This window comes from Neofelis nebulosa, chromosome 8, assembly GCF_028018385.1.
Source record: "Neofelis nebulosa isolate mNeoNeb1 chromosome 8, mNeoNeb1.pri, whole genome shotgun sequence".
NCBI lineage: Eukaryota > Metazoa > Chordata > Mammalia > Carnivora > Felidae > Neofelis > Neofelis nebulosa.
The window spans coordinates 21,676,610-21,690,573 of record NC_080789.1 but is presented as its reverse complement, the minus strand read 5'-3'; the positions used below and the strand labels follow the sequence as shown (position 1 = coordinate 21,690,573).

The 13,964-nt window shown below is 38.8% G+C and overlaps 1 protein-coding gene and 1 pseudogene across 14 annotated transcripts in view; both read right to left on the bottom strand.

The window, feature by feature from the left end:
- ANKS1B (ankyrin repeat and sterile alpha motif domain containing 1B) overlaps nt 1–13,964 on the bottom strand; it is a 1,084,349-nt gene that overhangs the window by 1,038,158 nt on the left and 32,227 nt on the right. The gene's annotated exons all lie outside the window — the stretch shown is intronic.
- Nucleotides 9,541–11,287, bottom strand: LOC131519036 (large ribosomal subunit protein eL43-like; annotated as a pseudogene).

Here is a 13,964-nt window from a genome sequence, read left to right as displayed (position 1 = left end):
AATAGACTTCAAGTTCTGAAAGGGCACTTTTCAATTTTTCAATTCTCTACAGTTTCTAGCAAAGCATCTGGTACATGGTAGATATTCAGAAAATATCTGTTTTAATAAATGAGTAACAGAGGCAGGAAAGTAACAATCTGCCTAGAAAATAAAGAAGAAAGGGATATGAAGATGAAAAGATTATTTAGGGCCAAACCGCAGAAGTCCCTGAAAAGCAAACTGAGAAATTTGTACTTTATTTGGTTGTTAATAAGGACTCATTGAAGTTTTTCAGGAGTGCAGTGACATTACTGGGTCTGTGCTTTAGAAAGTATATCTAAAAGCAATACTTACAGTAGATTAGAAAAAGAGACAACAAAGGCAATCACAAGATCATTATAGGAGTCCAGATCAAAAATAACAAGGACTTAAACTGGAATTTTATTTATGTTTTTTTTTTAATTTTTTTTAACGTTTATTTATTTTTGAGACAGAGAGAGACAGAGCATGAACAGGGGAGGGTCAGAGAGAGAGGGAGACACAGAATCTGAAACAGGATCCAGGCTCTGAGCAGTCAGCACAGAGCCCGACACGGGGCTCGAACTCACATACCGTGAGATCGTGACCTGAGCCAAAGTCGGACGCTTAACCAACTGAGCCACCCAGGCGCCCCATGGAATTTTAAAAAGCAGTGGGAATAAAAAGTAACAATAGTAATAACCATAGAGATATTACATGGGTGAAATTAACCCATCTGACCAACACCTTTTGAGCACCCACTATGTACCTACCAGACACCATGCTAGGAGCCAGAGACAGGAAATAAAAATAAGCCATAGCCCTTTATCTCAAAGAGCTGATGGTTTCCCTTAATTGTTCCAGTAGGGAAAACTGACCGAAAATACAATGAATGAAGAACAGAAGTCAAAGACTCTTTAAATTTTTAGTCTAGATGACTAAGAGAATGGAACACCATTCAGAGAATAGAGCAGAAAAAGGTAGGCAGGGAAGAAAATATGGGCAGTTTTTGACATACTGTATAGGATATCCAAGTAGAAATGTTCAGCTGGCAGTTACAAACTCAAGACTGAAAAAGAGAACAGAGGTAAGGTCTTACAGTGTGGGAAACATCTAGCATAAACATGAGAGCTGAAGTTCAAAGCTAGAAAAGATAAGAAAGGATGTTACAGGTAGAAACTTAGCAGCTATCTACATTAAAAAGATGGGGGAAGGCACAGAAAATTTAAAAAGAGGAAGAATTATCAGTAAATCAAACCAAACCAAGACAAAAAGACAGCAATCAGAGAGGCAGAAGGAGAAGGATCATCAAGATTAGGGGAACTGTTTCCAGAGGCACAGACCATCAACAATACTAGGTGCAGCAAAGAAATCATGGAAAATTAGGACTGAGAAAAAAAGATCACTGGATTTGGGAACAAAACAAATGCATTAGTGACATTTGAGAGAGTAGCAGAGTGATAAGGAGAAATTCTGTTTCCAAGAAGTTGAGGTGTCAGTGAATAATGAGGCAGAAAAGACAGCTAGAGCAAGCCACTCTCTTGAAGTCTGACCGTGAAGAAAAAGAAAATGGTTGGAGTCTGACAATGAAGAAAAGGAAAGAAAGAAAGAAAGAAAGAAAGAAAGAAAGAAAGAAAGAAAGAAAGAAAGAAAGAAAGAAAGAAAGAAAGGAAGAAAGAAAGAAAGAAAGTGATGGGACAGTAGTTTGATAGGAATAGCAGGAGAATGATTTTGTTTGGATGCAGAACGATTACATGAGTTACATGTCATTAGCTGGAGGGAAAGGATTAAGTGGGCAAAAAATAAAAGCACTGTTTTTAGAATACGAAAGAACTAGAGAAAGGAAACAAGAAACGCTGGTAAAAAGACAAAAAAATACATAAAATATTTGATTTATTCATTCAATATATATTTATTGAGTATCCATCATGAACTTGAAACTGGAGAATATACACTGGAGAACAAGAAACAGTCCTTCCAGAGGAAATGGAAAATGCCACCCTAACATCCATTCCATTCTTTCTGTTGTATAGCAGCCAAGCAACCTGGACAGAATTAACTAGCAAATTAACTGGATAGAATTAACACTAGCAAAAGGAGTTGTTAATCTTGAATAGCCTCAAGAACCACCATAATCATTATCTGCCTTATCAGGATACTTGATTCAGGAATGGGCACAGAACCCTAGTTAATCCTACCAGAAGGAAACCAGGACTTGATTTAATGGGAAAAGGGGCATTTCTGAGTGGCAAGATACATTGAGGGGAGGTTTGAAACAGCAGCAGCCATTTTGCTACCAAAAAGCCAGCTTATTATGAAGGCAACATCAAAGAGGACAGAGGTGAGAGAATCACGAAAGAAAAATAATAAAGCTCTGGTCAACTACATCTGAAACCCATCCTTTCTTTGGTCTTTAAGTTACATGATCCAATAAATCCCCTTTTTTGTTTAAGGCCATTTAAGTAGAGCTTTTTGATAATTGCGAGGGACAGCATTCTAATTACAAATTTGATACCACTATAGGCACAAAATTGTTGTAAAAATGTAGCATACAATAAGGCATGCCCAATGCAAACTCTAGACTGAATCCTCTCTACACTCTTCTGGCTTTAGATGCCCATGGTTCTAAACTTTTAACCTAAAAATGCCCCTTCTTTGGTCGTCCTTTCTTGACCTTTCACCCTTTGCTCCCAAGCTGGTTTTGTCTTCACCAATCCTTGAATCCCTAGTCTTGGAGCAGTAGGGTGCTTCCCCTCTGAGAAGCATCAGACTTCACCTGCTCTCCGTGCTCCAGAATCAAGTGAGATGTGCCTATGACTTCAACCGCAACCACCTTAATAAGAGAATTCTTAGCCCTGGGGATTATCCTTTCTGCAAGTTTGTTCCTGTGGCTCAGTCTAGAATTTCTATCTTTTCCTCAGCCTCGCTGAATTGTCTTCCTTCAAAACTAGACTTATTGGCACAAGAACAGACACCCAGATCAATGGAACAGAATAGAAAACCCAGAAATGGACCCACAAACATATGGCCAACTAATCTTTGACAAAGCAGGAAAGAATATCCAATGGAATGAAGACAGTCTCTTCAGCAAGTAGAGCTGGGAAAACTGGACAGCAACATGCAGAAAAATGAACCTGGACCACTTTCTTACACCAGACACAAAAATAAACTCAAAATGGATGAAAGACCTAAATGTAAGACAGGAACCCATCTAAATCCTCGAGGAGAAAGCAGGCAAAAACCTTTTTGACCTTGGCCGCAGCAACTCCTTACTCAACACATCTCCAGAGGCAAGGAAAACAAAAGCAAAAATGAACTATTGGGACCTCATCAAAATAAAAAGCTTCTGCACAGAGAAGGAAACAATCAGAAAAATTAAAAGGCAACCGACAGAATGGGAGAAGATATTTGCAAATGACATATCAGATAAAGGGTTAGTATCCAAAATCTATAAAGAACTTATCAAACTCAACACCCAAAAAACAAATAATCCAGTAAAGAAACGGGCAAAAGACATGAATAGACACTTCTCCAAGGAAGACATCCAGATGGCCAGCCAACACATGAAAAAATGCCAACATCACTCATCATCAGGGAAATACAAATCAAAACCACAAGGAGATACCACCTTATACCTGTCAGAATGGCTAACATTAACAACGCAGGCAACAACAGACGTTGGTGAGGATGCGGAAAAAGAGGATCTCTTTGCATTGTTGGTGGCAATGCAAGCTGGTGCAGCCCCTCTGGAAAACAGTATGGAGGTTCCTCAAATAACTAAAAATAGAACTACCCTGCGACCCAGCAATTGCACTACTAGGCATTTATCCACAGGATACAGGTGTGCTGTTTTGAAGGGACACATGCACCCCAATGTTTATAGCAGCACTATCAACAATAGCCAAAGTATGGAAAGAGCCCAAATGTCCATCGATGGATGAATGGATAAAGAAGATGTGGTGTATACACACACACACACACACACACACACACACACACACACACACACACACACACAATGGAGTATTACTCGGCAATCAAAAAGAATGAAATCTTGCCATTTTCAACTACGTGGATGGAACTGGAGGGTATTATAAGTGAAATTAGTCACTCAGAGAAAGACAAAAATCATATGACTTCACTCATATGAAAACTTTAAGAGACAAAACAGATTAACATAAGGGAAGGGAAACAAAAATAATATAAAACAGGGAGGGGGACAAAACAGAAGAGACCCATAAATATGGAGAACAAACTGAGGGTAAATGGAGGGGTTATGGGAGGGGGGATGGGCTAAATGGATAAGGGGCATTAAGGAATCTACTCCTGAAATCATTGTTTCACTATATGCTAACTAATTTGGATGTAAATTTTAAAAAATAAAAACAAAATTAAAAAAAAAAAACTAGACTTATTAAGTACGTCCTCTGGGAAGTCACTGCAGGTCCCCTTCCCACTGCTCATTGGCCCTCAGATGCTGCCTCCTCAGGGTTCCTGCAACACTTGGTACATGCCACCTCTAAGACACCCAGACACGTAAGGAGAGAACTAGACACAATGTGATGTTGCTCCTACTGGGACAGGGACCACAGTTTATTTTATTTGTGTTTAAACAACATGTAGGAAGTAAATTAACATCACTTGTGATATGGAGGAATGGATGCTGGATTCAAAGCAAGACACATGGCTTCCAGTCATGACAGGATTTCTTACAAGCTACGGGGCCTGTCCAAGCATCTTCATCTACGAGGAATTCATCACTGGGTTGTTGTGAGATTAAGATACACAATGAATCTAAAAAATACTGTAGTCCTTTGAGAATGATACCTGAAAATATTTTTAATGGATATTCAATGGAGGTAAAGGATGCCTTCTTACTAGGAAGTAACTGGAGACACGAATAAGTGAAAAACTCATGACGTGGTCTTTAAGCTGACCTTGAAGAACACATACCATTTAGGCATGCTTAAAAGGAAATGGGGTGGAATAGGTAGCCAGGCAAAGGAAGTAATGAGACCAAATGCTGAGGAACAAGCATCAATTCAGCAGCAAATTTTATTCAGGGATTATTATGTTTGACAACATTGTTCTAAGTGCTAGGCATTGAGCAATGAAAACAGGCAAAGTCCCTATCTTCAGAGGGTTTAAATTCTAACTTGGAAGAACAGAAAATAAACACAAATAAATATACAAAATTATTTCTGATAGCACTAAGTGACATGAAGGTAATATGCTGTGGTGACTGGTGGCAGGAGGGGTACTCTAGATAAGGCAGAAAAGCCATTCTGAGGTGATAACATTCTTCCATGTGAGAAGAGAGTAATGAGACAGAACCAGAACAAGGAAGAACAAGCCAAAGGAAATAACAAATGCAAAGGCCCTGTGGCAGGAAAAAGTTTGCCATATTTGAGGGAGATAAAATGGCCAGTGTGGCTACAGCAGAGTGGACAAGGATAAAAACAATATGAGGTTAAGGCTAAGGTCATGTCTAAGGAATACTGAGGTATCAATTTGGACTGAAGTTGAAATAGTAAATGATCTTAGAAAACTAATTTGAGGCTAAGGATGCCTCACAGATATTTCTAATAAAGTAGGGTGACTTTGGGAAAGTGCTGGGCACTTGATCTAGAGCACCAAAGCAGCATGGCAAAGACTGTTGGCATTCTGTTACTACAGAATGTCTGAGGAGAAAGTCATCTAACACACCTTCCCTATTGAAGGAGGAAATGCAACCCAGAAGAGGAAAATGAGGTCTGTGGGCAGGGGGAAGGGAGAGTAAGTCATAATTAATGTTCACCAATACATATGTCTCCTCTACTTCTGGGTACACAGGAATAAAAATGTGTAACTTTAGGACCAAAGCATTTAACTGTTGCTGTCCAGTCCTCCAATCCTGCCATGGTAATAGCCTGTTAATGTGGAGGAGGTGCCATGGACTAAGGCACTGCAGAATTCTAAACCAACACCTGGAAGAAGGTACCATAAAGAACCCAGATCCATAGTAAATTCGCAAGAGAGAAATAAACTCTGGTTGTGTCAAGTCATTGAGACAGCTGAGGGTTGCTTGTTACGGCATGATCACCTAACCTATAATGATTACTATAGAATACAGACAATATTTTTAAAGGTTATAAAGAGTAGAGTAGAGAGGCTTACTCTGAGTGGGGAGAAGAGAATGTGAAATACTACTCAATGCCTTTGACAGATGGCATTTTTTGTGACAGTTCTCCATCTTTCCCTACATCAGTGACCTTTATCAGATGTGCATCTTTGCAGTTCCTCCTCCTAATATGATGGAGCGTATATTAATCAACTTGGGCTACCATAACAAAATACCATAGACTGGGTGCCTTAAATAACAGAAATTTATTTTCTCAGTTTCGGAGGCTAGCAGTCCAAGATCAGGATGACGGGTCCTAGTAAGAGCTCCCTTCCTGGCTTTCAAAGGGCCACCCTCTTGCTGTGTCCTCATATGGCAAGGGTAGGGGAGAAGGCAAGTGAGCTCCTGTCAACCAGCCAGCCCTCTGGTGCCTGTCCATGTAAGGGTACTAATCCCATTATGAGAGCACCCCTTTAAGATCATATCCAAACCTAATTATCTACCAAATGCCCCATCACCGGGGTACCTGGGTGGCTCAGTCAGTTGAGTGTCCAACTTCGGCTCAGGTCATGATCTTGCAGTTCGTGAGTTCAAGCCCCACACTGCTGTCACTGCTGTCGATGCAGAGCCTGCTTGTATCCTCTGTCCCCCTCTCTCTCTGCCCCTCCCCTGGCTCGCTCTCTCTCTCTCTCTCTCTCTCTCAAAAAATAAACATTAAAAAATTTTTCCAAAGTCCCCATCTCCAAATACCATTACACTGGGGATTAGGTCTTCAACATAGGAACGGGGGGAATGGGCGGGGGCACACAATTCAGTCTATAGTAGCATATATTCTCCCACCCCCTAATTTGTGGTTTGGCCATGTGACTTGCTCGAGCTAACAGAATGAGGCAGAGATGACAGTATATGCCAGTTCCAAGGCTATGCCTTAAAAAGCTCTGACATGTTTCCACTTGCCCTCTGGCACCTCTGTCATGGGCATGAGAAAAGTATGCTTTGGCTAGATCACTCCACCAAGGAGGACAGAAACATGTAAAGTCTTACCAGTACTAGCACAGCCAACTGGTATTTCAATAACCTGCAATGAGAATAAGATCCACCTAGCCACCAAGCCTAAACCCCCCGGCTGACTGAGCTCAGACTAAATGAGTAGATGCATGAATGATAAATGATTATGTTTTTAATACAACATACAAACATGAGTTTGGGGGTAGCTTGTTAGGAAGCATTATTGTGGTAATAGGTAACTGGTATAACACCTATACAATGTCTACAGAGCACATCTGGCTCCTTAGGAAAAGCCTTATGCTAACAAAGACACCATGAAAATTATTGGACTTTCCTAACATTTTTATTCAAATTCTTGTTGCTTTATTCATCTCTGCTGGTTCCTTACAATAGCTCCTAAATTCAATTCCAATACTGGTCAACAAGATTTATGAAGACAACAGAGGAGACAGAAGAAAAGAGGGGAAAAAAATAGAATCAAAAAGTATTACAAAAAGTACTAATTTCAAGAAAGAAAATCAATACAAAACACCAAATGGAGTAGTCCTCGGGTTTAGTAAGGAAGAAGTTGCCAGTTCATCAGAAAGTTATTTTTGGACACTATTGGGACAGATGCATGGGAACTGAGAAAAGCATAAGTTGCACACAGATGAGACAGCAAGTTTAGATAAGTTAATTAAGAAGTTTAACGATGAAAAGAAGAAACAAATAGGACAACTAGTGGGGCAGGGAATGGAACTCAACTCTTAATAAGGAAGACCAATGCTGTATTAGTTTTCATGGCTAGGTACCAAATTACCACAAACTTATCTATTTTGTAGGTCAAAAGTCCATGTGGGCTTAGCTGGGTTCTCTGCTTAGGATCTCCCAAGCACAAAATCCAGGTGCTGACTAGGCTGAGCTCTCAACTGAAGGCACTGGGGGAGGATCCACTTCCTTGCTAATTTGGACTATATCCAGCCATTCCCTTGCTGTAAATTAGCTGGAGGTTGCTCTCAACTCCTAGAGGCTGCTCTCCCACACTTGTACATATGCCCCTCCATCTTCAAGCCAGCAACAATACAATGGATGCTTTTCATGTTTGAATCTCTGGCTTCCCTTTCTACTACCAATTGAAAAACATTCTATTAAAGGGCTCATGTGACTATATTAGGCCTATCTAGATAATATCCCTATTTTAAGGTCAATTGATCAGTAACCTTAATTATATCTCAAAATCCCTCCCTTTTGGTATACAATGTAACAATCAAGGAAGTAACATCCAGCATATGCACAGTCCTAGGGATTATGGAAGGAAATCTTAGGAGGGCATTTTAGGATTCTTCCTATCATATATACATATTTAAAGTTAGAAAAGAATGCAAAAGCTAAAAGATCTTGAAGATTTTAAACATCAGAATCCTGTATTACACGAATTACAATAATGAGGAAGGAAAGAAATCAAGGAAAATGTACACTAGCCTCACCATAGCAAAAAAGGAGGATGCCTGTTCTTGGAGATTGAAAGAATGATAAAAGGGGAGAGTGGGACGCAAAAGACAGCACTTATGCCAGCTATTTACTTTGCCAAATTTAGTATCATTTTAATTTAGATACAAAGAGACATATTCTCATATTCTGGGTTCTTTGAAAAAGTTCTTCCAGATGGTTACACCTCCCTAGAGTGACAGCACCCAGTGTTGCCTTGCACATATTGGGAATTCAATTAAACACTGCTGACCATCTGATTGGGAATTCAGAGTCTGGAGTAGCTGACTCAATACAAACATATGGCTTAGTTCCCATCAAAGGAAAAATCAAGCCACTGTATTCCCTTCTGTAACACTGCACCTCCTTTGCAATGTGGTAGAAAACAGAAGTGAACTAATAAAAATAGACCATGTAAGAAAAATTAGGGAACCAGCAAACTGTAGAATACAAAATTTCTCTAATTTTATCATAAAATCAGAACTCTTCAGCTAAGAATTAACACTAAGACATTTCCTTCCTAATTCAATTCAATCCAATCAAATCAATGCTTGTTGAGAACTGCTTCAGGATTATTTAAGATGAGGAAGACATAATCTGAGCTCAAATTGATAAGGGATGGGGGATAAGGGTTAAAAGTAAAAGGAAGAAAACAATATTAAACCACTTTAACTTATAAAGAACCATACGAAATATTTACAGATAAGAAAAAAAAAGGTTCAGAAAAGTTAAATACATTTTTTCAAGGTCATACAGCAAGTATATAAGTAGATTATAAATTCAAATTCAGGACTGACTGACCCCCAAACTCAATCTCTACCAAATGAGGGATTAAATCATCTCTGGTTGGCTACCTGGACAAGGGTTTACAGTAAGGTGGAAAGAAACTGTAACAGTTTCTTAGAGAAGCAGCTATTTCAGATGAACTCACTTCTGAAAAGCTGAGAGGTAAAGTAAGGAGAGTAATTCCAGAGGAAAAAGCATAAGGCACAGAAAGAAATCTGGGTCAACATTTGGAGATGGTAAATAGTTCGGATAATCTAAAGCACAAGCTCTTTACAAATAAACATTAAATTGGACACTGATGTGAGGGGCAATATAGAAAATTACTCTATACTCTGCAGTTAATGGGGGGGGAAAGGTACGGAAGTTCAAAAAATGAACTTGAATCAGGAAGAGAAAATTATCCCTATTTACTTCCTTTTGCCCTTTAGTCATAAGGTTAACAAACTATGTCATAAGCCCAAATCCAACCCACCATCGGGTTTTGTTCTTTTTGTTACATAAATTAATCCATTTACTATAGGCTAGCACTGTTTCAAAGGGTGGAGCTTCTACTGGTTTTTCAATTCTTTCAGTCTTCTGATGGTAAACTTTACTGTGCAAGTAGGCATGGTGTTGTGAGTCCAGGCACCACCAGCTACCGCTTTCATGCAGGAACCACAGTGTCAGATCCCCGTAGCTCATCTCTTCATCTTGGTTTTGCCACAGAAGGAGTAAGTATACTAGGCATGCTGGCTTATTTCAATTTTCATCACCATTTTCCTGACAGAAGCACCATAATAGGTCCTATATTAATCTACGATTCCAACTTTCTTGGCACATTTAACCATGTTGCCACAAACTAGGACAGAACCCAGAGAACCTGCCATCTGTTTCTGTAACGTTCTGGAACACAGCCATGTCCAGTCATTCATGAATTGTCAATTGACTGCTTTCACCCTACAACAGCAAAAATCATATGGCTCATAAAACCTAAAACATTTACTTTCTATCCCTTAACTGAAAAAATACGTCATTTGCTCTAGTGCTATACCTCATAGGATTCTTTTTAGTAGTTTGCTCTGGTCTAAATATAAAGCTTGTATGGATATTTCTCAATTGCTCAATTTCCAATATTATGATTTTAATTCCCTTTATAGTAATGGAGAATATTGCTCTCTTACACCATCAGCCTTCTTCCCCACTCCCCCCACACACATACATACTGTTCTCTCAATACAAATATGTTTAAATCAGTAGTCAGTGTTTATACCATTGACTACATAAATATTCTTTATTCCTGAGCCAGATAATGTAATGTGACGTTTCCATACTTATAAAAATATCTGATATTTTTCTGCTTAGTTTTCCACTTACCTATCACTGTTTTTAACCCAGTCTAACACATTTGTCAATGGTCATTTTTTTCCAAACCTTCAAACATACCAAGCACTTCACTGTTCCTCCCAAATCCTTCTCATAGTCCTCTATCTTTTTTCTCCAATCTGGACTGGGTGCTCTCTAAGCCTACTGAAGAACTATTCTCAAGGAACCTCTTTTCTCTGCCCTCATACATTAAATCCTTTGTTTTCTGCATCCTATGTCTTTCTTTTTATTGATTTCCACCCGTGTTTTATGCAAGTTCATCTTCCAAAAGCTTTCTACAAAGGGACACATGAGGCATAAATGTTTTAAACTTTCTGTGTCTTAGAACTTCTTTATTCTATACTACCTCATCAATAGTTTGGCTAAATAGAGAAATATAAGCTGAAAGTGATTTTTCCCTTACAATTTTAAAAGCATTGCGACACTGTCCTCTATATCCCAGTGCTGCTGTTAAAAGTTTGATATAATTCTGATTATCATTAATCTCTATATGATTTGTTTTCATGTTTTCTTTTGTTTTATACAAAAGAATTTTATTTTAATCTATAATGTTCTTAAATTTCAGGCTTTGTGATCTTTTCTCATTCTTTATGCTGGATACCTGGGGAAACTTTTCAGTCTAGAGACTTGTATCCTACAGAACTAGAAAATTTTCTATAATATTTTTTGATAATTCCCTTCAGGTCTTGTTCTTGTGCTCTATCAGTCGTCCAATGCCACAATAATGATGCATAACAAACCATCCTAAAACTCAGTGGCTTAAAACAATAACCATTTATAACTGCTCTGGAATCTACTAGTTAGCAAAGCAGTTCTGCTGATATTAGCTGGGTTTGTTTAGGCATTTCTTTCTGGTCCTGGCTGGCATCACACACATATTTATGGTAGGCTGGCCAACAGCTGAATTAAAATGGCATTGGGTAAGACAGGGCCCTGTTCCATTAGGGTGGGTGGGTATTAAGTCACAAAGATCAACAGAAGAAAAGGGTTTAAGAAAGAAAAGATAGTCAAAAATAGCAAATGCTGCTGACAAACACAGAAAGATAAAGATGGGGGTACCATATGATTTGGTTATTAGAAAGATAACAATGAAGTTTAAGAGAGATGCTTCAATAGCATGAGAAACAAAAGTTAAAAGAGTATTTAGTAAAGCAGTATGCATAGGCTCTTCCTTTTTTCAAACAATCTAATGGTGGAAAAGAGGAGAAAAAGCCTGAGATTGAGCAAGCAGCAATATGGTAAGGTCAAGGAAAGGTTTGGGTGTTTTTTCAGTTTCTTATTTAAGAAAAAGAGAAACCTGCGCAGGACTACAGAAAGTGACAAAGAATCTCTCCATGACCAAACTCTACTCAGACTCTTCTGAACATTTTTCTCAACTAGGCCCTAACTTTTGTGCTTCCACGTTCATCTCTTCATTATCCAATTTTAGGAAGAATCCTGCTAATTCAGTTTAGTCAGAATTCTTTATCCTTACTATCTGATCACCCTCGATATCTGATTGGGTTCCTCACGCTCCACCATCTCTCAGGTAATGTCTGATCACCCTGACCTGCCATAATCAAGATTTCTGTTAGATCATATTCCCTTTGCCCCTGAGTTTCCTCTCAGTAATTTTACATTCACTGACCCCCATCCTAGTCCTTGGCTATAAATTCCTACTTTTCCTTGTTCTATTTAGAGTTGAGTCCAATCTCTTTTTCCAACTACAGAACCCCTTTGCAGTGGTCCCTACACCTATAGCTGTGGTCCTGAATAAAGTCTGCCTTATTGCTCTTTAACAAGTCTCATGGAATGATTTTATTTCTCTTTAACAAAAGATAAAACAAGAGAATAAAAATTCAAATCAAGGGGAAAATTGAAGGATAATTAACAAAGGCTTGGAAAAGAAAGGAAGGATATGTCATCAGAAGCACAGATGCAGAGATCGGTCTTAGCAAAAAGGAGCACTGGAGTATCTGGGTGGCTCAGGTGGTTAAGTGTCTGACTCTTGATTTCAGCTCAGATCATCATCTCACAGTTCATGGGCTCACATCCCACACTGGGCTCCCCACTGACAGTGCAGAGCCTGCTTGAGATTCTCTCTCCCTCTTTCTCTGTCCTTCCCCAGGCCCCTGTCCCTCAAAATGAATAAAAACTTTAAAAAAAGCGGGGGGGGGGGGGGGAGAAACATTTACTATGGTGCAGAAATGGAGGCAAAGAGAAAGAATAAAAATAGAGGTAGAGAAATGTAGAGGGGAAAATTCTAAAAAGCTCATGCCTGAATTTCCTCAATTTCAGTTAAATAAAAAACAACGCTACCTACTGAGAGTGACTTGAGCAAGAATGGAAAAGTGAAAAAGGTCTGGAACAGCTGCTCTGGTAAATGTAATAAGAAATTTACAGAGGGACTGATAATTGATTGATGCAACAGCAAAAGCAGAGATAGTCCAGATAACTTCACCATGAATTTGTAAGGACTCAAATGTAAGAAAAGTAGTCTTTTAGAGACAGCAAAATGTCCCCATAATGGCTACAATACTGGAGAGTTGCTCAGCAGATGTGAGGAAGGTAATGCCAGGTGATTAGGACAAAATACCAAAAATTAACAAAGCATGGATTTTCATTAATTAAAGGATTTCCTTTATTTTTATTATTTAAATTTAAATCCAAGTTAGATAACATACAGTGTAATAATGATTTCAGGAATAGAATTTAGTGATTCATCACTTACCTGTAACACGCAGTGTTCATCCCAACAAGTGTCCTCCTTAATGCCCCTCACTCCTTTAGCACTTCTCCCCACCCAACACCCTACCAGTAACCCTCAATTTGTTCTCTGTATTTAAGAGTCTCTTATGGTTTGTCTCCCCGCTCTGTTTTTATATTATTTTTACTTCCTTTCCCTCATGTTCATCTGTTTTGTATCTTAAATTCCACATATGAGTAAAATCAGATATTTGTCTTTGACATTTCGCTTAGCATAATATATTCTTCCATCCACATTGTTGCAAATAACAAGATTTCATTCTTTTTGATCACTGAGTTATATTCCATTGTGGGTGTGTATGTGTATGTATATATGTGCATATATACATATAAATGTATACGTACATACACATATATACACACACCACATCTTCTTTATTGACTCATCTGTCAGTGGACATTTGGGCTCTTTCCACGTTTTGGCTACTATCAATAGTGCTGCTACAAACACTGGGGTGCATGTGCCCCTTTGAATCAACGCTCCTGTATTCTCTGGATA